Below are 22,043 nucleotides of genomic sequence, written 5' to 3'. Positions count from 1 at the left end.
CTTTAACATTGGCAAAAAAATTTATATCAACATCTCACAAATTCTCTACTATTAGAATTATTGACTCTTCATTCCTCGGCTAGGCGGCACAGGAAATGGCGATTGTAAAAGTCAGTAAATTGTAAATTCTTTTTGAGCTTCAGTTGATCAAACTACTTGAGGCGGACGCCAAATTATTGGTAGGGAGGAAGCAGTTCACGGTCGTAGTGGAATACCAAAACAATTTGCATGAAAGTTTTCGAAATTTTACACTGCCTAGTAAGGAAACACTGGAACTTCTTGTTGGCACACATTTCCCGGAAAACTCTCCAATGCACAACGTGGCGTCTGAAGAGGTTGCCCCTGATATGCATTCGTCGGAGGTTGTTGGGGAAATTATGTCTGAGCCGAGAATCCTTTGAGCGATAAAGAGTTTTAACTTCTTTAATTAACTAGGCCCTGATGATGTATCACCGGTTGAATTACAAGCTGTGTCCGATAGACTGGCTCCTTGTCTTATAAACATATACTCTGCTTGTATCAGCATGTTTTATAAAACTGTGGCATGGAGAGACACAAAGGAAATTTTCCTTGTGAAAGCAAGGAAGGCGAAAGATTTTCGTCCTATTAGTCTGTCATCCTTTATGCTGAAGACTCTAGAAGGATTGATAGAAACATTATCTTAGGATCGAAGTGGGTCAGCAGAGCAACAACTCAAAGTTGGGCACTGTCTCCTCTACTTTGGAATATAGCCATTAACTCTCTGGTCTCTGGAAGAAAAATGTATAAAAGTGGCCATGTATGCTGATGGCGTAGCTATTGCGGTAAGGGAAAAGATCTCAGCACTCTTAGAGATATACTTCATGAAGATTTACGAGCGACAAAGAAGTGGACTACCGAAAACAGAAGTAGCCTTTTTGGCAGGGGATACAAGTTACCCATAGTGGTACCTGTCTCCTTAGGAGGAATGAATGTTCCGTTTACAGAAAGCGCAAAATACCCGGGTGTTTTGCTGGACAAAACATTTTATTTCAAATCAAACTTTTGGGAAAGGCAACTCTTGCCCTTTACACCTGCAAGAGAGCCATTGGCAAGATTTGAGGGTTTAAATCCCATGTCATGCACTAGGTAAATAGCAGTTGTTAGACCTATAATGCTATACGGACCTATAATGCTATGGTTTGGTGGACGCAGCTTTAAAAGTCCATCTACTGGTCAATACTCAGCTGAATCCAAAGGATGCCCGCGCTGGGGACGACACCATCAGATGCACTGAATTTAATGCTACATCTAATGCCGCTGGGCGTAGCGACTAAACTTATAGAAAAAAAGTTTACTGAAAATAGCAAACACTGTCTGCTGAATATTAGCAGTTCATTTTGCTGCCATTGTAGCAGTAGTTCTGCTATTACAGTAGTAGTACTGCAATTTCAGAGTAGCAGGCTTACTGATGAAAAGTCCGTTGTCTGCTGAAAAAGACTGCTGCTTTATTATGAAGTGGATGTCAGAAGAAAGCCTAGAACACATATGTAAATGTGTGTCTCAGTGGATGTTTATAATCACCTCTGACCTTTTTGCTTAAATTTAGATACAAAAGGCCATGCCAGTCATGTGCACATTAGTAGAGCAATAACAAAAAATGCGAGCTCGCTCAGCCACATTTCGAAATGTATACCAATGGGCAATAAATGGATCAGGTAGCTGCTTTACAGTTATATTCCACAATTTAAAATCATATCTTCCAACAAAATTTGAAAAAAAATTCCAAAAATACCTATGTATTGTAATTAAAACAAGTAACAGACAACCATAAAAAGTAGCATACATTTTTTTTTCAGCAGACTTGTGTACTCAAAACAGTAGATTTTAGTTGAAATAGTAGTTAAAAAATGTTTGCTAATACAGCAGTCCTATGTTTCTTGAAACAGCAGTAAAGTTTGCTTTCCCATTTTCAGCAGACAAAAAATGCTGTTTTAGCAACCATTTTTGTTGTTTTTAATAACAAATTTGGTTGAGTGTATCTAAATTGCTGCGACGGTCATTTGGACAACATTGGTTGGGCTGCCTAATGCCATGATCGTACAATCGTTCGCATATGAAACGATCTCTATGCCACCTGGAGGAGGTGGAGTGGAGGATAGGTAGAGGTTAACTGGTGCTGAAGATATCACCTTGCTTTGGGGAACTCGCTTTTTGAGTCTACGGGGTTTCAACATCTTATCTCTAGATTTCACAAACAACTGGCGTCAGGTCTGGCTGGAGGGACGTGTTGGCGATGTCCTCAAATATTTTGTTGACATGGCAGTGTCACTAGGACCGTGTTATCACATGTCCTGGGCTGATTGAAGCCACGACATGCAAATCAGTTGTTGTGCTATGCAGTCTTCGAAATCCATGTTGACGCTCGGCGTATGGAAATTTTTAAAACGAGGCTTTGGAGGAAAAGTACCTCAAGCATCTTGGCTACTGGTGAGAGAAAGGAGATCGGCCTGTACGACTCCCTCTTGCTCGGGTCCTTTCCGTGCTACAGTACTGGGATCACTCCGCCCACATTCCAGACATTGGTCTGAGTGTTCAAAGATAGTTTAAGGACACTTGTAAGGCAATCGACTAGAGGTAGATCCAGATATCTTAGTTCCACGGGTATCATTCATAACTTTGTCCACGGTAAAGGGTGATGACTGTCCATCAGTTCGGATACCACGGATACGACGAATGGCTCTCGGGATGCTCAATAAATTGACGATTGAACAATCTGGCGCCCCTCTTAGGGTCAGTCACAATTATGCCGCCAAAAGTGGCTGAGGTCATATCATCCATTGTACAGTTCGAGAATAACTTAACATGATGCAGTGTACGTGGATTCGTTTAAAAATATTATGGTATTTCGTATTTTTCGTATTTAGGAAAAGAGGTAGATCAGTATTTAGGAAGAGAGGTAGAAGTATGCCGATAGACTTAGAATCAATTTCTGATTCGATTTAGCTATGTCCGTCTGTCTTTCTGGCCTTGTTAATTTGTGTACAAAGTAAAGGTCGCAATGTTCGTACGATCGTTTTAAAATTTGGAACAGGTATGCCTCGAGAGAAAGCCTATTGAAATTGGAAAAAATCGATTCATATTTCGATATAGCCCCCATACTTATGTTCGTCCGATTTGGAATAATATTGCAATAATGTGGTAATTTTTTAATCAATTCTGTCGAAATTTGGGAGAAAAGGTTTTCTCTTGGTGAATTTCATAGAAATCGGTTCAGATTTAGATATAGCTCACATGTATATGTTCGCCCGATTTTGACAAATAATAATAAATAAAGTGCTCATTTTTAACCGATTCTCTCGAAATTTTGCAGGAAGGATTTTCTTATGACTTTTAAATCGGTTCAGATTAAGATACAGCTGCCATATATGTACTTCTCCCGATTTTTACTCCTAGATATAGCTCACATATACATGTTCGTTCGATTTTGAGAAATAATGCAATAAAGTGCTCATTTGTACCGATTCTTTCGAAATTTGGCTGGAGAGATTTTCTGATGACTTTTAGTATAACTGTTGAATTCCCTATAAATCAGTCCAAATTTACACATATAGCAACCATATATGTATATCACCCGATTTTCACTTTTAGAGCCACTGCAAGCGCATTTATTGGCCAATCATGCCAATATTTTGCACAACGCTTTCCCCCAACGACTACCACATTATCTAAGAAGTTTGGTCGAAATCGGTTCAGAATTAGATGTAGCTCCCGCATATATGTTTGTCAGATTTTGGGTAGTTTGCAATAATGTTGTCATTTGTCAACCATAGTTATTACAGTTTGAACATGTTTGCTTGAAATTTGATACGGATTGTTAAATAACCCATCTTAAAACATCCGCCGAGGTTCATCAACTTTGGTTCAGAATTGGATATAGCTCCCACACTGTACTTATAGGGTAGGTATTACACAGTCGACAACGCCCGACTTTTGCCTTTCCTTACTGGTTCTTATTCTTAAAAAGTGAAAATATGAAGGGGGGCGTTTCAAAAAATTAAAAAAAAAGAAAAAGCGAGCTAAGTTCGGCCGGGCCGAATTTTACATACCCTCCACCATAGATCGCATTTGTCGAGTTCTTCTCCCGGCATCTCTTCTTAGGCAAAAAAGGATATAAGAAAAGATTTGCTCTGCTATTAGAGCGATATCAAGATATGGTCCGGTATAAAATTTCAGCCAATTCGAATAAGAATTGCGCCCTTTGGGGGCTCAAGAAGTAAAATAGAGAGATCGATTTATATGGGAGCTGTATCGGGCTATAGACCGATTCAGACCGTAATAAACACGTATGTTGATGGTCATGAGAAATCCGTCGTACAAAATTTCAGGCAAATCGGATAATAATTGCGACCTCTAGAGGCTCAAGAAGTCAAGATCCCAGATCGGTTTATATGGCAGCTTTATCAGGTTATGAACCGATTTGAACTTTATTTGACACAGTTGTTGAAAGTAAGAATAAAATACTTCATGAACATTTTCAACCAAATCGGATAGGAATTGCGCCCTCTAGAAGCTCAAGAAGTCAAGTCCCCAGATCTGTTTATATGACAGCTATATCAGGTTATGGACCGATTTGAACCACACTTGACACAGTTGTTGGATATCATAACAAAACACTTCGTGCAAAAATGCATTCAAATCGGATAAGAATTGCGCACTCTAGAGGCTCAAGAAATCAAGACCCAAGATCGGTTTATATGACAGCTATATCAGGTTATGGACCGATTTGAACCATACTTGGCACAGTTATTGGATATCATAACAAAACACGTTGTGCAAAATTTCATTCCAATCGGGTAAGAATTGCGCACTCTAGAGGCTCAAGAAGTCAAGACCCAAGATCAATTTATATGGCAGCTATATCAGGTTATGGACCGATTCAAACCATACTTGGCACATTTGTTGGATATCATAACAAAACACTTCGTGCAAAATTTCAATCCAAGCGGATAAGAATTGCGCACTCTAGAGGCTCAAGAAGTCAAGACCCAAGATCGGTTTATATGGCAGCTATATCAGGTTATGGACCGATTAGAACCATACTTGCCACAGTTATTGTTTATCATAACAAAACACGACGTGCAAAATTTCAATCCAAGCGGATAAGAATTGCGCACTCTAGAGGCTCAAGAAGTCAAGACCCAAGATCGGTTTATATGGCCGCTATATCAGGTTATGGACCGATTTGAATAATACTTGGCACAGTTGTTGGATATCATAACAAAAGACGTTGTGCAAAATTTCATTCTAATCGGATAAGAATTGCGCACTCTAGAGGCTCAAGAAATCAAGACCCAAGATCGGTTTATATGGCAGCTATATCAGGTTATGGACCGATTTAAACCATACTTGGCACAGTTTTTGAATAAGAATTGCGGTCTGTTGTGGCTCAAGAAGTCAAGACCGAAGATCGGCTTATATGGCATCTATATCAGGTTATGAACCGATTTGGTTCAGTTGTTGGATATCATAACAAAACACGTGGTGCAAAATTTCATTCCAATCGGATAAGAATTGCGCCCTCTAGAGACCCAAGAAATCAAGACCCAAGATCGGTTTATATGGCAGCTATATCAAAACATGGACCGATATAGCCCATTTACAATACCAACCGACCTACACTAATAAGAAGTATTTGTGCAAAATTTCAAGCGGCTAGCTTTACTCCTTCGGGGAGTTAGCGTGCTTTCGACAGACAGACGGACGGACGGACAGACGGACGGACATGGCTAGATCGACATAAAATGTCGCGACGATCAAGAATATATATACTTTATGGGGTCTCAGACGAATATTTCGAGTAGTTACAAACAGAATGACGAAATTAATATACCCCCCATCTTATGGTGGAGGGTATAAAAAAATGTGTTTTTGGGACACTCTAATGTATATGAATTAACCGATTTACACTTAAAAGACTGCAGTCATGACGATTTAGCGAAGATTTGCTCGTAATTCTGTATTAATTGTTTTATAACCCGAAATCGATTCAGATATCGTCCAATGTGGGGTATTATTAAGTCGGCACTGCTCGTGTTTTTCTTGCATTACTTACCATTTATTGATGATTTGATTATTGTTGTAATAGTTACCCCGACTTGCTCTCGTATTAGTATCACCTATGTCATTGGGATATGGGAGGGTGGGGGCATTGTGACAATATTTCCATTTTCCTTTCATTTTTCAATTTTCACTTTCATTTGATAATGCAAGAAAAAAAACACAAACAATATAACATTTACAACATAATCGAACAACAACGTTTACGTCAATGATATACAATATCTGGTTTTTGAGTCTCCTCCTGCGATCTCCCCCAATGGTTATTTGTAGACGACCATGAGCATGCCTATTTTCCAAAGAAAATGAAATTATTTCATTTGTTTTCTACAAAAAATGCCTAGACAATATTCGTAATACCGTGAAATTGTCAATAAGTAAAAGTGGTTTAACCGCAACCCAGTGTCACGGCGAACAATCAACCAGCCATGCGATCGAATAGCCCCTTAGTTGGGGTCCAGCATGGACAGCCAACCACAAGCATTGCAGGAGAAATGGCTGCATGCTCCAGGTAAATGAATATGGGTTGTTGTCAATATGGTGATTGTCAATCGTTTTGAACTCGGCGCACGCGTACTCTTGTGCCAAACTTTGATAATATGTGTTAGTGCAGCAGTATGTGAATCTGGGAGGCAGATTGAGATGAATTGATAGATAGATAAACTAAGTCGGTAGGTTAATTAAAAACTATGGCACTTTTCCACTTAAAAATAAATGGTTGCCTAAAGCAATTTTTATCGAAATACATGTGAAAATCATGTTAAAAGTAACAGTGATTACGATTAATGGATATGTACGAAGTATATCGCCTAAGTGAATAGCTTTTTTCTCAACAATCAGGTACCAAAGGCGTTTCCAAAGTGAATGTGAAGTAAATCTTTACTCTCGCACAATAAAATTGTTGCCAACAAAAGTCGCAATAGATTGTTTTCACCAACAGTTACTACTAATTTAACTTAGTTTGAAGAATGGAACATATTTATTGTAGTTTATTTTGTCATAAAGTGGAGATTGCAGCCTAAAGTTTTCTACCGAGCTACAATACAAAAGTTGACGCATATAGCCCGGTGTCCGCAGGAACTTCTGTCTAACTAGAATTATTACAAGTAAAGGCGCGTTAAGTTTGGCCAGGCGAATGCTAAATCATTGATCACATGTGTTAAGTTCCCTGAACGACATATTTTTGTAAAGGGATATCAAAATGAAATAAATGAAAAAAAAACTTTTTTGCATTCGGATAAGAGTTGAGCTTGTGTGCTAAGTTCGGCCGGGCCGAATTTTATATACCCTTCACCATAGATCGCATCTGTCGATTTCTATGCGATTTTCTTTTTAGGCAAACAAAGAATATTGAATAAGAAGTGTTATGCTATTGGAGCTATATCAAGTTATAGTCCGATTCGGACCATAAAGGAATGCTGAACATTGTAGAATTCATTGTGTAATATTTCAGTTCTTTCGAATAAGAATTGCGCCTTGTAGGGGCTCAAGAAGCAAAATCGGGAGATCGGTTTATATGGAAGCCGTATCAAGCTACTGATCGATTCATATGGTTTGAATCGAATAGATTGAATAGACACGTATGTTGAAGGTCATGAGAGAAGCCGTTGTACAAAATTTATTTTCCAAATCGGATGAGATTGCGCCCTCTAGAGGCTCAAGAATTCAAGATCCAAGATCGGTTTATATGGTATCTATATCAGGTTATGTACCGATTTGCGTCATACTTAACACAGTTATTGGAAGTCATAACAAAACACTTCATGCAAAATTTCAGCCAAATCGGATGAGAATTGCGCGCTCTATTGTCTCAAGAAGTCAAGATCCAAGATAGGTTTATATGACAGCTATACCAGATTATGAACCGATTTGAACCGTACTTAACACAGTTGTTGGAAGTGATACAAAAACACTACGTGCAAAATTTCAGTCAATACGAACGAGAATTGCGCCCTCTAGAGGCCCAAGATCGGCTTATATGGCAGCTATATCAGATTCTATACCGATTTATGCCAAACTAAACTCAGTTATTGGAAGCCATAACCAAACACTTCATGCAAAATTTCAGCCAAATCGGATGAGAATTGCGCGCTCTATTGGCTCAAGAAGTCAAGATCCAAGATAGGTTTATATGACAGCTATATCAGGTTATGTACCGATTTGCGTCATACTTAACACAGTTATTGGAAGTCATAGCAAAACACCTCATGAAAAATTTCAGCCAAATCGGATGAGAATTGCGGGCTCTATTGGCTCAAGAAGTCAAGATCCAAGATAGGTTTATATGACAGCTATATCAGGTTATGTACCGATTTGCGTCATACTTAACACAGTTATTGGAAGTCATAGCAAAACACCTCATGAAAAATTTCAGCCAAATCGGATGAGAATTGCGGGCTCTATTGGTTTAAGAAGTCAAGATCCAAGATAGGTTTATATGACAGCTATACCAGATTATGAACCGATTTGAACCGTACTTAACACAGTTGTTAGAAGTGATACAAAAACACCACGTGGAAAATTTCAGTGAAAGCGCCCTCTAGCGGCTCAAGAAGTCAAGACCCAAAGTCGGTTTATATGGCAGCTATATCAAAACATGGACGGATTTGGCCTATTTATAATCCCAACCAACCTACACTAATAAAAAGTATTTGTGCAAAATTCCAAGCGGCTAGCTTTACTGCCTAGAAAGTTTGCGTGCTTACGACAGACAGACGGACGGACGGACAGACGGGCGGACATGGCTAGATCGACTTAAAATGACATGACGATCAAGAATCTTTATACTTCATGGGGTGTCAGACGCATATTAGATTTGGATTAGATTTGGCTAAAAAGAGGGTACGGATTAATCCATCCTAAGCCACTGTGAAAATAGACCTAAGCCAGTAATCGGCTTGTTGCGCGCTCTTAATTCTAAAAAGTAACATCGAAAAAGAAAATGTTTGTCAGAAATTCTGTGTTGCTTAAAACTCCATAACTGGTTTCCATACCACGCACAGTGTTGCTTCTTAGTGTATTCGTTGTACAAAAATACGTATAGCTCCCATATAAACCTATCACCTGATTTAACTTCTTGAGCCTCCAGAGGTAGCAAATACTTCCTGATTTTGCTGACATTTTTTACAAAATAAACTGTCGTTAACAAATGAATTTTTAGTTATGTCTTCTTTAAGATCTTATTCTACTTCGGTACCCCAACAAATAAAACTAATTTTGATTACATAAACAAAAAAATTTTAATTTCTGGGAAAAAGTATGTAGCATTTATTTCAAAAAAAAACCTTCGTGCCAAAACATCGATTAGTTGAAAGGGGACCTAAAATATAAATTGAACGTCTTATCATCTTCCCTACATGCCCTATACATGCTGCCAATTGCGGCACCTATTTTGCATAAGTGAGCTCGTAGTCCTATTTGTCCTGATACCGAAAACCTAAATGACCTCCTTCTTGCTTTCTTTCGGTAATAGCCTCGTCTTCTCACTATTCGGATCTCCCCATAGGATTTTCGTTTCGCTGTTCCATAAGCGTGTTCGTCACTCATGCCCTTAAATCAGACTGCGTCGACCCGAAAGGCTTCGGCCTTCGGGTTCTTTTTCTTTTCTTCTTTTAACCTTTGTTTGCCTAAAAAGAGATACAATAAATATAAATATAAATATAAATATAATTATAAATATTTAAGAAAATTAAGTTCCCGTAGTCAGAGTCGAGTAAAAATTGATCCACTCAGCAGCCTGGTGTTAACGTTCGCGAGAACCTCACTGCATGCAAAGAGGCCCTCGGGGTCAACACAAAGGGCGACTACATTTTCGGACACAGATAACGGCTTCAAGTTGGGACCATATTGCACTGATAGAAACACCTACAAACCAGATAGAAGAAAACCGGACTATGTCCGACTTTAATAGCAGCCGGAAGACTTTACGTTCACCAGTGGAAACACCGAGATGCTCGGTGTCCACCCTAGGTGCTGCTGCAGGAGAAAATATACCCACAAATCGCGACACTGCTACTTTCGACTCAAATAAGGCTGCTAAGTCGTGCATCTTGGCAGCAGTTCATGCTGAAGATGAGGTTCTCCGAAGAGGAATCACTAGAAAATTGTAAAAAGGATTAGACAGGCCATAGGAAGACAGAGGAACATCAGCATGGACGTGCAAAACGGAATCTCTGAGCTAGAGGAACTCCTGGATATCGTCCGAAGCTATTGAAGAAACTGGAAGACAGCTGAGTCGAAAGGAGAAGCTAGCAGGGCAGCTAGTGGACAGTCCATCCAAAGTGGGATAGCGAAATATGAGCAGGGATATTCAAAGCTACCAACAAAACACAGAGAGAGAGAGAGAGATAAGCGACCTGAGAAATAAGCGACATTAAAAAGAGCCATATTAAGCTGTCATTACTCAGCAGCGGGGCATAGTTATGACGACGTGCTTAGAAATCTCAGCAAAATGGGAATCCTAAGGGGACAGACGTTACGGTGCAATCCATCAGGAAGACGAAAATGGAGCAATTCCACTGGTGATGGGGAAGGGAGGCAAAAAGGACAAGTTTCAAGATGCACTTAAAGACAGCCTTCATGAGTAAGCTGTGTATCACGGGCTTAAATCAATGGCGACTGCATAAGAGATCGCGGCCGCCACCAACGCGGTAACCGGTGCGACCGAAGATGCAATGTCTGTGCACCTGATGGTTATTAACAACTGGGTACAACAAGGATCATTCGTGTCCTTACCGGTAGCAGCAGCAGCCAACGAGCTCCGTAAGGCAAGCAGAGAAAAGATAGCAAAGACGAACTGTCGTATACGGTACAAAGAAGATCGCAGACGATGTTTCCGATGCTTCGGAACAGGCCATATTTAGTGGGAATGTCATGAGCCTAATAAAAGGACATGGGATTATGCATCCGTTGCGGCGAGAAGGGTTATAAATTGAAAGAATGCTGTATATTCTCACTAGAGAGCAAGAACTAGGCAAACCATCTACCCAGTTCATCAAGTTGGAAGAATATTACACTAAAGGCGCGGTAATAATTCTTCAAAGATATATGTATAGGAGTAAAGCGGCACAATCTCTTCCACCACAAATAACAATAGATCAAGAAGCTAATATCATACTTACCAAAATACAGAAATCACCCAAGGGTTCTGTGTGGAAGATGAGATAAAAACTACTGATATATGGATTCCAACCAGCAGTACTATTCAGCTGATAAAAAGTGGAAAGGGGAAGGGATTCGTGTGGGTAAAACTAATTAAATTGACGCTCTTAATTTGCAACCTTACCCCCAGCGATGCTATTGACGTATTTCAGTCCAATTCAAATGGTAGAAGGATATTGCAGATGGCAACAAAGACTGGATTGGTTTTGGCCAATAGTGGAAACGTTCCTACAATCAGACGCCCCGGATGTGAAGGCACAATCCCCGATATTACACATGCGCCTGAGAAAATCGATGAGAGGATCCACAACTGGCAGATACTGGAGACATACACTAAAGGCACAATTTCCGACATAACACTTGTGTCCAGACACAAGAATCGAAAATAAGATCGACAACTGGCAGGTACTGGAGACATACACTGCAAATGACTCCTGTTTTCGACACAGAGATGCCGTGCCAAAAGATACAGGAGATACACAGTGACACCTGTCAACTTGGGAGAAGAGAATGCTCGAAACCATCTGATGCACTGAATTTAATGCTACACCTTATGCCTCTGAACATTGTGGCTAGACAAATTGCTGCGACCATTGCCGTGAGGCTAAGGGAGCTTTCTCTTTGGTCAAGTAGCGCTTACGGACACTGTGTTATCCTTGTTACAATGTCCGATGTTTCAGGTAGTGTGGATTACACCCTACCTGAGCTGCATTTTGATAAAAACTATTGTACCACTATTCCTGTTAGTACCTATTGGTATCACGAAATCCCTAATTATAGAAGTTATATAGACTTCTATACGAATTGTTCCATACTAGACGATCAGGTCGGCTTTGGGGTGTACTCTAAAGATCTAGAACTGGTCATATCGAAGAGGTTACCCGACTGAAGTGTGTATCGGGCGGAAATCCTTGCTATAAAAGAAGTGGGGGAGTTTCTGAATTCAAAAACCGCACTCGACTGTCGCAGATATCTCAACGAGATAGCTGAACATAGAGAATGTAGAGCGGACGAGCTTGCGAGACTTGGAAATATCTTACACATTCCAGGAGATCTGAATCGGTGAGTATGCCCCTAGCGATATATTATCTAGCTCTTCAGGATCAGGTGCGAAAGCCAAGGAATGTCAAAATAGGGGTTATGAGCACTCCAAAATTATGTGGCCTAATCTAGAGTTAAAGAGTTTATCGTTTTGTCGCTGGCTAGAAGGGACGTCTCAGTCATTGTGTCCGTTATGACATGTCATTTTCTGATCGGAAAACATGCTGACAGACTGAACCTTGCAAGTAACGACTTCTGCAGAAGCTGTTAGGAAGGAAAACAAGTAAAAGCGTGATAAGTTCGGCCGGGCCGAATCTTATATACCCTCCACCATGGATCGCATTTGAGTTCTTTTCCCGGTATCTCGTTTTAGGCAAACAAAGGATAAATGAAAAGAATTGCTATGCTATTAGAGCTATATCACGTTTTAGTCCAATTCGAATCATAATTGGAGACCATCGTAGTAGAAATTATTGTGTAAATTTCCAATTTGAATAAAAATTGCGTCCTTTAGGGGCCCAAGAAGTGAAATAAGGAGATCGATTTATATGGGTGCTGTTTCAGGCTATAGACCGATTCTGACCATATTTGGCACGTGTGTTGAAGGTCATGGGAGAAGCCGTTACATTAAATTTCAGCCAAAACGGATGATAATTGCGGTCTCTAGAGGCTCAAGAAATCATGATCCCAGATCGGTTTATATGGTAGCTATATGAGGTTATGGAACAGACTTAGCACAGTCTTAACGAAACACGTCATGTAAAATTTCAGCAAAATCGGATAGGAACTGCGCCCTCTAGAGGTTCAAAAAGTCAAGTCCCCAGATCGCTTTATATGGCAGCTATGTCAGGTTATGGACCGATTAAAACCATATTATACACAGTTATTGAAAGCCATAACAAAACATGTCATGCAAAATTTCAGCCAAATCGGATAGGAATTGCGCCCTCTAGTGGCTCAAGAAGTCAAGATTCAAGATCGGTTTATATGGCAGCTATATCAGGTTATGGACCGATGTAAGCCATACTTAGCACAATTGTCAATTGTCACAACAATCAGGAGATGGAATGTTTATCTGATTATAGACCAGTTTGGACCATACTTGGCACAGTTTTTGCAAGTCGTTACAGACCACTTCGTGCAAAATTGCAGTCAAATGGGTTAAAAATTGCGTTTTCAGGGTCTAAATATGTCAAAGAGGAGAGAGGTGTTTATATACCCCTTATATCATGTTATAAGGCGTTCCGGTAGCAGAGTTGCTAAGATGCTCGGATTTCCTGTGAGTTCGTCGTGGGTTCGATTCCCAGCAAAGACTTCGATCTGTGGTATCACAATGGACTTGAATTATCTAAGTAAGTCTGTAAATGACTGCCACTCTAACTTGACATATTTCACCATGAATGGCATACAAGTAATTTTATAAACCCACATCGATTTACACAAAAACATTAGCTCATTTAAAAAAAAATACTCCTAAGTACATAAGTGCTACATTGCGTCAAGAGTGAAAACCATTTGGAACGAATTGTCATACTTAATTAGATTAAGTTAGCTCAAAATGTTGAGCCATTGAAAAAAATTGTTTATCTATTTTTAAGCCATCAGTTCCACCATTTTAAACAACAGACCGGCAAGCGAACACACAAAATTACCAACCTACGCAAAGCGTAAATCTTCAGTCCAACGAAAAAAACGAACATGGCATATCCCAAAATGCGTGACTTTGTTTGGTATTATTCCATGCCTCAAATGGCTGAAAACATACTTTCTATTTCGTTCAAAGCCATGCTTCGAATTAAAATACCAGTAAAAATCAACTACCTTAAACGGCACTGCAAGTTGTGCCCATACTGTTGCTGGTGGTGGCACTAAGGCAATAAATTAATCTTTGTTGGGGAAACAAAAACACCGAGATAATCTGCCATAAAGAGTCAACAACGATGGTAGTCATAACAGAATCTAGATAATTATTATACTATAATTTACATATTCTTATTTTGATTGTGATATTTTTTTTGCAACTGCAAATTTTTTCGAAGTTTTGAAAATGAATAAATGAGGTATAATTGATTTAACAACTTATTATTTTATATGACTTTATATGTAACAACTTTTGATATTTTCAATATTCCTTTTACGAAATCTACTTAAAATTTTAATATAATTTTTTCAGGACCCATGGGACGAATTGTTGGACCTTGAACTTTTCGTTGAAGTGGTGAGCTGAAAAGAATTGTGGTTTTGAGTTCCTATCATTCCCATCCCTGCACTGAGGGAAGATGCCACAAATATATTTTTAATGAAGCTATAGATCTGAAATTTGTTCCACAGGCTTCAAATAGGAAAAAACACTGTCACAAAAATATTATCAAAGCGGTTCACGATTATGTGTAGCCTTGTTATATTTTTACATATATTTTGTGTATGTCATCCAATTTTCATGATCCAACATTTTGGGAAGAGTAAGAAAGGCCACTCTTTCCCTATACACCTGCAAGTGGGCCATTGCCAAAAGTTGGGGGTTTAGACCACGTGTCATGCATTGGGTATATACTGTAGTTGTCAGGCCTATAATGGTATATGGTGTTGTGGTCTGGTGAACGGCGCTTCAAAAGTCCACCTACTGCTCAATACATAACCGGATACAAAGGATGGCTTGATTGTGCGTCACAGCCGCACTGAGGACGACACCACCTGATGCGCTGAAGTTAATGCTACATCTTATGCCTCTGGACATTATGGCTACCCAAATTGCATCGCCCACTGCCGTGAGGTTAAGGGAGCTTCTCATTGGTCATGTGACGGCTACGGACACTGTGTTATCCTTGATACAATATCCGATGTTTCAGGCAGTGTGGATTACACCCTACCTGAGCCGCTTTTTGATGAAAAGTACTGTACCACTATTCCTGATAGTACCGATTGGAACTACGATATCTCTGGTAACAGCAGCTACATAGACTTCTATACGGATGGTTCCAAACAAAACGACCAGGTGGGTTTCGTGGTGTACTCTAAAGATCTAGAACAGGTCATATCGAAAAGGTTACCCGACTACTGCAGTGTGTATCAAGCGGAGATCCTTGCAATCAAGTAAGTGGTAGAATGGCTAAGATATAATGTCATTAGGTCGATTGGCATAAATATCTTCTCAGACAGCCATTAAATCCCTGGAGAAGGTATTTCTGAACACTAAAACCGCACTCGACTGTCGCAGATCTCTCAATGAGATGGCTGCACATTTCAAAATTGGCCTGTTCTGGTTGCCCCGCCACAGACATATCCTAAGGAATTTTAAAGCGGACGAGCTTGCGAGACTAGGAACTACCCTACACATTCCACGGTTAATGGAATCTATGGGTATGCCTCTAGCGACATGTAAGTTAAGTTGTCAGGACCAGGACCGAGTGATGGTCACAAAGAGGAGGCTGTGAGCATTCCAAAACTATGTGTTCTAATCAAGACTTGAAGAGGTCTGCTGCTTTGCTGTCATTGGCTAGAACAGACGTCTCAGTCATTGTGTCCGTCATGACAGGTCACTGTCTAATCGGAACATGCTGACAGACTGAAGGTTTCCAGCAACGACTTTTGCAGAAGCTGTCAGGACTTCGAAGAAGAAGAGACTATAGAACACTTTCTGTGTGTGCGTCCCGCACTAGCAGTCAGAAAGAGTTCTACTTTAGGTTCTCATGTCTGATTTAGCGGATGTGAACATTCGCAAGTTATTGGGCTTATTATTCGCGGTATATCGCTCATACTATCGCGGTATAATTGAGTCGACGATAGGAAACCTGGAAGGAAGGTAAGAAAAGAAAAGAAACCCTAGTATTGCCATCTGGAAGATCATGTTACACGGATGGATCAAAACTAGAGGACAGAGTGGGCCTGGGAGTTTACATTGAGAACCCAGGGTCTGAGATCTGTTTTAGACTCCCTGACCATAATACGGTCCAGCAGGCGGAGATCCGGGCGATCACGGAATGTGTGAAGTGGTGTGGCGCTAACGCGAGGACGTCGAGTGTGAATATCTTAAACGACAGTAAAATTGCCATAATGTCAATAACAACCAGGACGGTAAGGTTACAAACAGTCTTGCAGTGTGGGAAGGAGATTAACGCCTTCTTTGAGGATGGCAAAATCCGCATCGTTTGGGTGCCGTGCCATAACGGAGTAAGGGGAAATGAAAGGGCAGACGATTTGGCTGTGAAGGCCAGAGGACTGCCATCAATAAACTTGGTTAACCCGAAGCCAACGCAGTCCGAATTTAGGGAGTGGGTGACGAATGCGCATGCAACGTTGTGGAACAGCGAAACGGTCGGTAGGACGGCGAAAATCCTATGGGGGATCCAGATCGTGAGAAGACAAGGCTTTTACTGGAAGGAAGTAAGAAGTAGGTCAGTATATATATTGCTATCATAACGGGACACATAGGACTACGAGCTCACTTATGTAAAATCGGTGCGGCAAGTGATAGCATGTGTAGGGCATGCGGGGAAGATGATGAGACGTTGGAGCATTTCCTATGTCATTGCCCGGTTTTCGCGGCTAACAGGGTACTTGATGAGGATAAGATACCAGACATGAACCAACTTAGGGGAGTGGTATGGAAAACAACTAAGGATTTTGTAAGTAGCATAGAATACCTAACATAAATTTTTTTTTGAGGTTACTTTATAGTTTTTAGAGCGCACGACAAGCCGATTACTGGCATAGTTGTATGTCCATTGTGGCATGAGGCGGATTGATATCTGCACCCTCTTTTCAACCTAACCTAATAGTTTAAATCAAATATCAGCAGACAGTGTTTGCTGATATCAGCAGACTAATTTTCCTGAGTCTTCTATACAATAGAGTGCATCAAAATTTGTGTGGAAATGAAGCCTATTGTGAATAACAAAATAAAATTTAAACTAATTATTTATAAAATTATGTGCACATATCTCAATAAATTTCATTTCTCTGCTATACCGGGACGTGTTTTGTTACTTTTTCAAATTTTACAAATACGTTTTTCCTCGTATGAAGTTCCAAGGTAATCAGCAGTTCTGAGTCATCCAAGGAGATAGGCCCGGGCGAAATCTCTACACTGATGCTTAAGATATGAATGTACCGGGAGTCGAGTACATGACAGATACCAAACTTATCTATAAGCACTTTTATAGTTCACGATGACTGGAAAGTGGGCAGAGTGATGCCGCTATTGAAGCATGGAAAAGATCCAACTTAAGGATCCTACTTACCGTATTTTGTCAATTCGTTTGCTACACATTGAAATATTCATATCAATTCAATATATTCTTCATCGCCGTAAGAATCCAAGACGATCTAGACATGGCCGTCCGTTAGTCTGCTGAAATACATTCCTAATAAAAGGAGATATGGATTATTTTTGTCCGTAGACAGCCAAAGTTAAAAATAAATATGCAATATCGGACTATATCTTGATTTGCCGACTTAGGGTCATAGGTCCATTAAACCATATTTATTGCCCGATTTATCTGAAATTTGGCACAGTGAGTTGTATCAAGTATGGTTCAGATCGGTTTATATTTGGACATAGCTGCCAAATTAAGTTTTAGAAGCCATGAGAGGTGGATATATTAAGAGTGTTGGTGCACTTAAAAATTTGTGCAAATTTGCACAAATTGTTACTAGAAGCCGTTCACGTGCCTTATTTGCTATCAGAAGAGAGCGGGAGATTTTGAGAGAGCAGATTAAATTTTGAGAGTTTGGTAATTGAGAGCTTGCAAATACTCTACTGGAGGTTTTTTCCCAGCAGAAATTTGCAGTATCGAAAAGCTGTTTTTTGAAAACCAGCAGTTTAATTAAAATAAATAGCTAAAGTGAGTAAAAACTATTCGTACTACTACTAAATTTCCAATGAACATTCCATTAAGGAACAAGAGATACCTCTCTCATATCAATGAGTGCAGGCCGATTAAAGTTTAAACGCAATGATTAGGAGCACCCTTTTTTTATGCCGAGTCCGAACGGCGTGCCGCAAAGTGACATCACTTGGTAGAGAAGTTTTAACATGGCGGGGTGCCTTCACGCCGGGATTTGAACTCAGGCCTTTGGCGTCATAATGCTAACCTCTGCGTCACGGTGGCCTCCGAATGGCTATTCTTACTTTACTGCAAATTTTTACTGGAAAAGTACGTAGAATATTTATTATTGGAGGGAATATGGTGAAGATCAGACTATATTTGGGGTAAAGCTGCCATAGAGACCGATATCCCGTTTAAAGATCTTGAATCTTTAATTGCGTTATTCTGTGCCGAGTTTGGTCCACGTTGTACCAAATTACGATATTGCTGCCATTGGATCATAAATAGACAATTTTTCACTGGATTTTAACGTCACTAGCCCCTGAAAGCCGCAATTGCTACGGTTTGGGCTGAAATTTTGAAATTTTGGTCGATTTGGCACATAAAAGAGGCCACTGTAGCGCAGAGGTTAGCATGTCACCATATGACGCTGAACGCCTGGGTTCGAATCCTGGCACATAAGGTAGACATACTATATTTTGTGTCTGTGCTGATTTCCTTAAATACATTAACGAATATCCATTGAAAACTTGCCACTTTTCCTTCCGTTTTCCTACAAAAAATAGGCGGTACTTGCCAAAACTTACTGTACTTTAGTTGGCCATTACAAGATATTTATTCCTATAGCCGAACAGAGAATAGATGACCAAGTGCCTCCTCCGCTGGAGTGACTAGCGGAGTTTTGGTCGTCTCCTTTTGTATGTTCTATTACGGTCGCCTTCAAAAGACTTCTTTGCTGGAGCTTCTTCATCCAGACTGACAACATGACCTAGCCAACGCAACCGTTGTATTTTGATGCTTTGATACGACGCCTATATTCTCCATTATTGAATACTGGTCCATATGTCGTATTATTTTATTCACATTATTGGCAAAAATTTTTGATATCTTTTGGTATTAAATCAATACCAGACATAGTAGATTATTAGGATGTGACGGAATCACACTTAACGAAATACTTAGACGATCTAGACTATAACATTAATGTTGTAACCCCATTCCATTGAGGTTGGTATAAAAACAGCAAATATTTAATTTTGATTAGAGTTCTTTAAATTTAATTTAATTTTTAGTTATGACTTTGACATACATTCTTCATATTTTAAGCGAAGTTTTTAGATTTCAACAAAACTTTTCGCTGTACTGAAATCCACAATAGAGCACTATTTCCTCAATAGAGCAGCACTCAAAATGTTGTAGGGTAGGTAATGTACATCGTCAACATAACCTACCTCAACAAATTTTGTAGAGGTTGACGTTGTGGTAAAGCACAAATCGTTGCAGCACGATTCCTTCATATAACGTAACCTACAGATAAATCATCTATCCACACTAAGTGAACTTAACAAGCGAAAAGCGGAGGCAACAAACCTTTGAAAGCAACAAATTAAATACCCAGCTAGTGTTGAAGCAACAAGGCAACAAGAGTGGAAAAAGTATCATTAATATTCGGTCGTAATGACATTAATTAAATGTTTCGGTTGTTGCATACGAGAATCAGTCGTGGAATGTATTTTTGTTCGCGTTACAAAAGCGCCCAACAACTGATTCACATGTACATGTGTGTTTATGCACATAAACATAAAGTCATTCACACATGCAAAGGTACTTACTACACATAGCACATACACACGATTAAACGAATTGAAGCATCTGCCAGTCTGAATTTCCTACATGCGGCGACGAATGTTATGAAATCGTTCCTAAATTGTCTTTAATTAAATAATAGTTAAACAATGTCACTTTTACTAGTGTTTGTTGTTGTGTATTTGTGCGTTTAGCAAAAAGTGCTTAAAAACCAATTAAACCAACCATAATATGAGCCAAAGAAACATTGTTATCGTTGTTGGGGCCAACAAACCGTTACAACGTCAAACTACCGGCATTGAATTTTCGATGTTGTCTAATGCGTTTACTGTCATTTACAAGAAGTTGTGCAATGTTTCTATGTGTGATTGCGAATTCTCAAGTGTTGCTTAAATGGTAATTCCGAACCTTGAATTACACCTACTTTTGAATTAATTTAGACGAAAAATTGGGAATAAGAATTTTGGAATAATTGCTACAAGCTTCTCTTAAGGTCAAATGGGGAATATGTGAAGACCAGAATTATATTGAAATTGAGAAAATAGTAAAAAACGGCACACGGTGGTCCAGAATCGTAAACATTAAACTTTTAAGTATTAAATAAATAATTTTTCCAGCTGCTGCTATTCGATAATAAAAGCATATATAGGTTACCTGAAAATGATAATGCATAATCAATTCCTAGCTTTGCATCCGCAAGGCCTCATCTCCACATTCCATATTTATATCCTTTTAACATTAAGTGACATTGTCAGGTTAGTACTTTATTTTATGGAATACTTCCGAAGAAATACATAAAGACGGTAGAGGCATCCCTTGTCAAACTAGTAGTTAGAAGTTGCAAGGTAGTCCTCGTGTAAACTTCAATTTATATTAGAAGGCTTTGAAGCACTGTTATCACGCCGGATTTAAGTAGCCCTTACTAGATTTCCCATTGGGTAGTTCCGTACATAAGAAAGAAACCCATCACATACATGATACTGTACTATTTGAGGTATTTAAATTTACATCCATCTAGTGGGCTTATAAATTGAGAGCGATTTCTTCAAGCTCATGGAGTGAATTCGAGGATCATTTGCAACTCTTAACGATCTGCATCAATAGAAGTATTTGTGAAAAATTTTAAGCGGATAGTTTTCTTTATTCAAACACTATTGGGAATTAGCACGGAAATGGTCAGATCGATTTAAAAAGTCAAGACGTCATGAATGTTTAATATGGGGCGTAGATAGAGGTATCAAAAAAAGAATGAAAATAATAGCTTGCCACCACCCTAGGTAGGAAGTACCATAAAAAAAATTCCATGCATTTACCATCATGCAAATTTTGCCCATGAACATTCCACTAAGGAACAGGGGCAAACTTCTCACATATCAATGATAAGGGGTCTCCTTTTTATAGCCGAATCCGGACGGCATGCCGCAGTGAGACACCTCTTTGGAGAGAAGTTTTACATGACTTGACCGCCGCTGAAATTTTTTCTGGAGATTGCTCTATATTAAGATATAGCCCGATCTTGACCATGGTTGGCTCATATTTTGAGGATCTTTGCGCAACTCAATGTGCCAAATTTCAGTAAAAACGGGTAATAAATGTGATTTTTTTGAGCCTAAGACTTCAAATCGGTAGATCGGTCTATATGGGTGCTATATATTAATATGTAACGAATTTGAACTAATTCGGCACGGATATCAGAGAACTTAACACAACTCATTGCGAAGATCTTAACACAGCTTATTGGGCTTAATTTCAGCGAAATCAACTAATAAATGTTGCTTGTATGCGCCAAAGACCTTAAATTGGGTTATGGGTAAAAATGACAGCTATATCCAAATACAGTCGGATCTAAAATATACTCGGAACGCATATAAAGGGGCCTGATGCAACTCGTCAATTTTAAGCGAAATCGGTTCATAAATGAGCCTTGCAAGAGCCAAAGACTCTAAATCGGGAGATTGGTCTATATGGCGACTATATCAACACATAGTTCGATATAGCCCATCTTCGAACATAACCTGCCTATGAGCAAAACAAGAATCTATTCAAAGTTTCACCTCAATATCTTCATTTCTAACATTTGACTGATAAGGTAGATTTTTTTGGGTATATTTTGACGTGGTAGTTAATTTT

The 22,043-nt window shown here is 39.4% G+C and overlaps 1 protein-coding gene across 5 annotated transcripts in view; it reads right to left on the bottom strand.

The window, feature by feature from the left end:
* The window catches only part of LOC106085239 (mucin-2), a 156,517-nt gene that overhangs the window by 9,158 nt on the left and 125,316 nt on the right, over positions 1-22,043 (bottom strand). The gene's annotated exons all lie outside the window — the stretch shown is intronic.

The sequence above is a fragment of the Stomoxys calcitrans genome, chromosome 5, assembly GCF_963082655.1.
Source record: "Stomoxys calcitrans chromosome 5, idStoCalc2.1, whole genome shotgun sequence".
NCBI lineage: Eukaryota > Metazoa > Arthropoda > Insecta > Diptera > Muscidae > Stomoxys > Stomoxys calcitrans.
Note: the sequence above shows the minus strand (reverse complement) of the source record. Positions and strands in the feature narration are given on the sequence as shown.